Raw genomic sequence first — 6,344 nt, 5'->3', positions numbered from 1 at the left:
CTAAATAACTTTATGTTTTAAATTTATTTACTTATTTCTATGTTTACTTACCTCTTCCTGTGTGGGGGTGCATGCATGTCATGGTGTACACATAGAGGCCAGAGGATAACTTGTGGGAGTCTGTTCTCTCCTTCCACTCTGCGGGTGCTGGAAATCAAACTCAGGTCATCATGAATGGCAGCTATGTGCCAAGCTAAACAAGGTAATGATACAGGCTTCAGTGACTTCAATGTACAAATTGGGATGAAACATAACTCAGTTCATGACAAGGACTAGAGGGGTTCAGTCATTTCTAAGGTGCAAGGGTTGAAAGGTGCCATGATTTCTGCTTTAGCTTTGGAAGAAGCAAGTCTGGTGAGAAGAAATAATGATTCTGACATCAGAGTGCAGCAAGAGGGGTGGGTAGACTCATTTGTTGGACACCAACTGTTTCTGAATCTCAAAGGACTCTCTGTTCTTTTACTGTTTGAGATGCACTCCCCATTTCATCCCATAGATGTGTTACTTTTCCATGTAAAGTTAGTATATGATGCTTTTAACCCACAAATAATACTGGCCATTATCATTTCCCCCAAACCAATATAAATTTTAATAAGAAAACAAGAACTAAAAGTAATATTAATATTTATTATTGTGTGGAATTTTATAGGTAAATACAAAACAAGATTCCGTAGACCTCTTGAGATTCTGATGTCACTTTTAAGATCTACAGTTGAATGTTGGCAGCCAAAGTACATGACTTGAAACTGAAAATGGACCCCCAGACAGAGTTATCAATTTAACAAGCTGGCAAGCCAAGGATGAGTAAGATTCTGCACAGAGCCTTACCAACCTAAGACAGAAGTGCATTGCTTTTGATAATGTATACTCCACAATGGAAAAGGAAGGCATTCTTGTCAAAACAACCTAAGACAGGATCAGTCTTGTTTATGAAATAAAAAAGGGGGTGAGGCAGAAAGCTTTTGGGGCTGCTTGGCAAGAATCTGACATTGGCCAATGATAAGTAAATGGGCTGCTTGGCAGAAATATGGCATTAGCCAAGGTCAAGGAAGTGGGCTTCTGGCAGGAATCTGACATTAGGCTAGAACAAAGAAGTAATTTCAGACAGGAATCTAAATCTTATGCTAGAACAAAGAGGTAGGCCTCAGACATGAAAATGACTTTGGGCTAGGACAGGGAAGGCTCAGATATTTTGGTCATCTTGATAAGCCCTCAGAAATAGTGATCATGGGAGTGATTACAGAGCTTTGCTTACTGCCTTGCTTGCTCTTTGACTATTTGTGTTTATTGTCTTGCTTGTTCCTTGACTATTTGCATCTATTGTATCCCTAGTTCCTCAACCTAGAACTGGTCGTAATACTTGCATGTAATTAAAATGTTATATAAAAGCAAAAAGGCAGAGGGGAGATGAGATAGGGGGTTTCTGGGAGGGGGAATGGGGAAAGGGAATGACATCTGAAATGTAAATAAATAAAGTATCCAATAAAAAATAAAGACCAAAAAAAGATTTATAGTTGAGAAGATCATAATTCATGACATGTTGTGGGCACCTCACCTTGGCCACATGCTTTTAGTCCACTTTCTGTGACCACACCCACCTGATTGCAGACATGGAGGAAAGAATTAACTCCTTTTATAGTACAAAGTACTATATAGTACTAAGAACATAATAATCATAACACCTATCACATTTACCCTTTGAAGACTTTTATACACACACACATACACACACATATACACACATGGACACACACATGCACACATACACAATGCAAACCTATACATTCAAATACACCCCACACCACACACACATGTGCACACATATGCATATGTTATGTACACATATTTGTCTTGTCTTTATAGACTTTACCGAAGGGTCTTACCCTAGCCATCTTGATCTCTCCTACTTTAAGTTACTTGAGCAATGTTGAGACACCAAGAAGGCAACATTCACCAGCTCACTGACTATGAAAGTTCACTTCATATCATGGGGTATATAGAAACCGACATTGTGTTGACACTATATCATGGATACTAGAAAACACTGTAAACTCTGCTTTTCTTTCCACCAACAACATCAGGTGTGCAATGCTTTCCCTAATGTATTGATCTGCTCAGGTAAACATAACAAGAATATTTTGGAGACCTGGAAATACAAGGCCAAGGTGTCTGGAAGCTCCGTTTCTGGTGAGATTCCTTCTGGTCTTCAGGGGTTGCTTTCTTGTTACCACTGCAACTAGCATCAGCACCATGGACAGCGCCAACAATTTACCCAAAACCACCAGAGTATTTGACAATCTGCATTTACCACAAGGGTGAAAAAATAAGAAGTCAGCAAGTACTTCAGAATTACAGAATATTATACTAATGTCTAGAGTCCTTCAAATGTGAGGCACCTAGGAGTTGAGTGCCCAGGGGTAAAGACTGATACTATGTCATGAGAGTATTACCTTTAAACAACAATTCAGGAAGTAAGAAACTAGGAAAAAGGGTAATGTTTCAGATGACCAAAATAGATTATCAGGAAATAGAAGTCATAGGAAGTGGGAGGATGTGGCAGTCGCAGTGGGACATTCTAGGTCCTGAGTAGGTCTGAGCAGGGTACCACATTGGGTCATTCTCTGCTACTAATTTGTCAAATGCCAGATTCCTCATCCTTGATAAACCATTGTATTCTCATTAGTGAAACAATGGCACTGAAATACAATCTGAGGTTCCCTCTAGCTGTGAGACTCTGTAGAGTAAATTGTACAAGGCATGAACATTCACATAGGCCTTTAGATACGTTGGATTGACTTGGAAGTTAGTGAGAAGAGTGTTTTGACTAGCACAGAGATTATAGTGAGACTGATGAAAATTTGGCCCTCACATTTTAGTGAGACAGTAAACACAGATAGGCTCTTGGAGGGAAAATTATCTGACCCAGGGCTGTCTCCAGCTGATCATTAGTCCTGAGGACTGTGATGCTCACACATTTGCTCCTTAGCATCCTGTGCTTGTTCAAAGATTAGCTTTACTTCTTCATTTATTTGTGGACGGAGAGTCACACCAGTGCCAACTTTTAAAGGGTATGATTGTAACACTCATCATAAGTACTCTATTGATGAGCTCAGGAAGTGTCTAAATACAGACATCTTAAGAGCTGGATGATTAGTGAATCACAAGTCATAAGAAATGGTCAGTTATTTCCCAGAACTAGTAAAAAAATAAAGCAAAGTCTGATTTCAGAAAATGCTGGAATTCATACATCACATTCTCATAAAAATATGTAGGACTGAGAGGAGCTGTGTAAATGTGAGCTTGTTCCTTTACACATCATTGCAGTGCAAGTGAACCAACTAAAGTTAGACTCAAGAGCCACCTTCAGTGAAGGTTGGAGCAAGACTGTTGTTGTCTTATCTAAATGCTGTTCTGAACTATTAAAAGGCATTGAAGAGCTTCCAAGAGAGCCTTGAAGATGCCTTTTACAGCACCTAGGTCTATGTAGAGGATAGATTCAACTGTGCCAAAGAATAGAAACAGATGTCTGGAGGACATAACCCTAGGTGTGCTGTTGACTGGTATAGATAAAAGTATTATACAGAATGTACACAGTTGTCCTTAAATATTCATCCCATTTACAGTTGGCTGACATGGGCAGGCAGAAATCCAGGGTGAACATGGAGTTTTTAATTTTGTAATTGGAGCCCTACCCATCCAATCTTCATTCTTTGAATAACTGCATCTACTATATTGTCAAACTACCAACAAGAAAGGTGTTTGCTTCAAAAAACTTTTGTTGTTTTGTCTATGTAGTCTGAACTTTATATCATGATAGAGTTTTAAATTCATAGAGCTTGAAGGAGCCAAGGAACAGCATCTATCCCACCTGTTAGCAAGATAGTGACCTAAACATATAATTATCCTTAGTTACCTGTCTGCTATAGTTGCAGGAACTTGCACCTGACAAACATTGATACACCACTAACTCCAGTGATGATTCGGTCAAATGGATTTCTCACTCATCTGAGCCCTTCAGGAATGCTGGGGCTTGCCTTTGAACTCTCTGCAGTAGGTGCCATACATATGGCAGTCTACTTCCTGACAACTCACAGACTAATGCACAACAGGGACCTAGGCTGTCTCTTCAGAGGTTAAACATATAGTTATACTCAGTCTTAGGTACTGATCTTGGGCATGCTTAGACTTTGGGGCAACTTTGGAAGTAGGATTAGCCATTGAAAACTTTTAAAAGTTGTGTTCTTTAAAGAAAGCATTTTGGTAAGACTTGGTAGAAATGAGAGTAGACATAAAGCTTGATGTATATGGATGAAAATTCAAAGTGATATTCATTAATTTGCACAATCAATATAGTCACTGGGATAAAATAAAGAGTAATAGAGTATTTTGAACTTCCCAGATATTTGACTCAAATAAACTTTGCTGAGTTTTTTTCTCCCTTTTAGTATTTGTACTGGTTGGTTTTGTGTTGACTTGACACAGTTGGCATAATCAGAGGGGAAGGAGCCTCAGTTGAGGAAATGCCTCCATGATATCCAGCTATAAGGCATTTTCTCAATTAGTGATCAATGGGGGAGGTCACAGCCCATTGTTCTATTCTTGGGCTGATGGTCCTGGGTTCTATAAGAAAGCAGGCTGAGCAAGCCATGTGAAGCAAGCCAGTAAGCAGCATCCCTCCATGGCCTCTGCAACGGCTCCTGCTTCTAGGTTTCTGCCCTGCTTCAGTTTCTGTCCTGACTTCCTTTGGTGATGAACAGTAATGTGGAAAGTGTAAGCTGAATAAACCCTTTCCTCCCCAACTTGCTTTTTGGTCATGGTGTTTCATTGCAGCCATAGAAACTCTAAGACAGTATTTCACAAATGTTGGTCCATGTTCAATTCACAATGGCACAGATCTAGGAGCTGCTAGTGTCATACATCCGAGGATTTAACTCACACCCTCTTCCAGAAGACCTGAGTCAATCCACGAGCACTACAGCAACCTAGCATGCCTTTACCATTTATGGTAAGTCAAAGGGTGTCATTTTGGTGTCTTCTCTTCTAATTCCTGGCACTCTATCATTTCCTGGGGCTCCATTCCTTTTATTTCAAGTGGGTTATGGAAGCATAGAATACATACCCTGTCTTGCAGAAGTTTTTCATGTCGCTTAGCAGAGTAGTTTGCATCCAGGAGTTGCATGATCATTGCCGACATATGGCATTTCCTCCCCACTTAGGCAGTGCGGCTAAGCAGGTATAGTTACTGTCAAATCTGTGAGGGAGATCATTTCTCCCCTTCTTAAAAAGTACCTCAGTTTCCCAGATCAAATCAGGATCCCATTCCCCTTGAATTCCCTCATTTAGCCTTTTCAATGTATCTGACTCACCATCAAGCACATGTGAATGGTCAGGTAGTTTGTAAGCCCTTTGAATAATTTAGTTAAACATTATAGAAGGTCAACACTCACTTGTCATAGTTCCAAAAAGGAGATGACAGCAAACAGCATGTGACAAGAAACAATGAATTCCCCATGACCATGAAATATGGCTTTCACTATGGGCTCTACTGAGTTAATGCTGAGTGTGGTGTGGGTGGAGAGGAAAGAAATTAGCAAGATGTTGGTGCCAAAGAATAACTCAGTTTGTAGAGTGGCACTCATGTCATAGTTTTATTTGTACAGGATTTTTGATGACTCATATGGTGGGGAAATGGTCATAATTTAGAAGCTGTCATTGCAAGAATACTTGGTGCTGTATCAATAGCACGCTAGTCATCTCTGATAATGGGTTGCAAACAACCTTGTCAGGTAGGGGAGAAACTGGGCTGTGAGTCAAACTGCCATAATCTCAGACAATTCAGTTGATTTGTGTTTGCATCTCATTTTGTCTTGTATTTCCTGCAGCTGGAAGAGACAGCTACATCCCACAGTGTTTTGGATATTTTGAAGGGGTTTTGTGTGACGTGTGTCTGGAAGCTTTGACTAAGGGTTGAGAGAGCACCTGTCTGCAACTGACAGCACTATTTGATGCTTTACAGTGCAGCTTCAGTGACATCAATAATTCATGTGTGCTAAGAAATATTTTGTCCATAAGTATGTGTGTGCATATTTATGTGTGTAGGGTATAAGTCAGTGATGGATGTCTTTCTCTATGGAGCCCCACCTCATCATTTTCAATATGTTTTTAATTGGAATGGAATCACATCACTTTGTCCACACAAGCTTCTCCCAGCTACTTTACCTTAAACCCCTCAAATATCACCTCCCACCCTCATAATTTCTTTGGTTATTATTATTATCCATAGATATATATATGTGTATGCACATATATAATAAATATGACTTGTCGAGTCCATTTTTGTTTTG

The sequence above is a fragment of the Arvicanthis niloticus genome, chromosome 14, assembly GCF_011762505.2.
Source record: "Arvicanthis niloticus isolate mArvNil1 chromosome 14, mArvNil1.pat.X, whole genome shotgun sequence".
NCBI lineage: Eukaryota > Metazoa > Chordata > Mammalia > Rodentia > Muridae > Arvicanthis > Arvicanthis niloticus.
Note: the sequence above shows the minus strand (reverse complement) of the source record.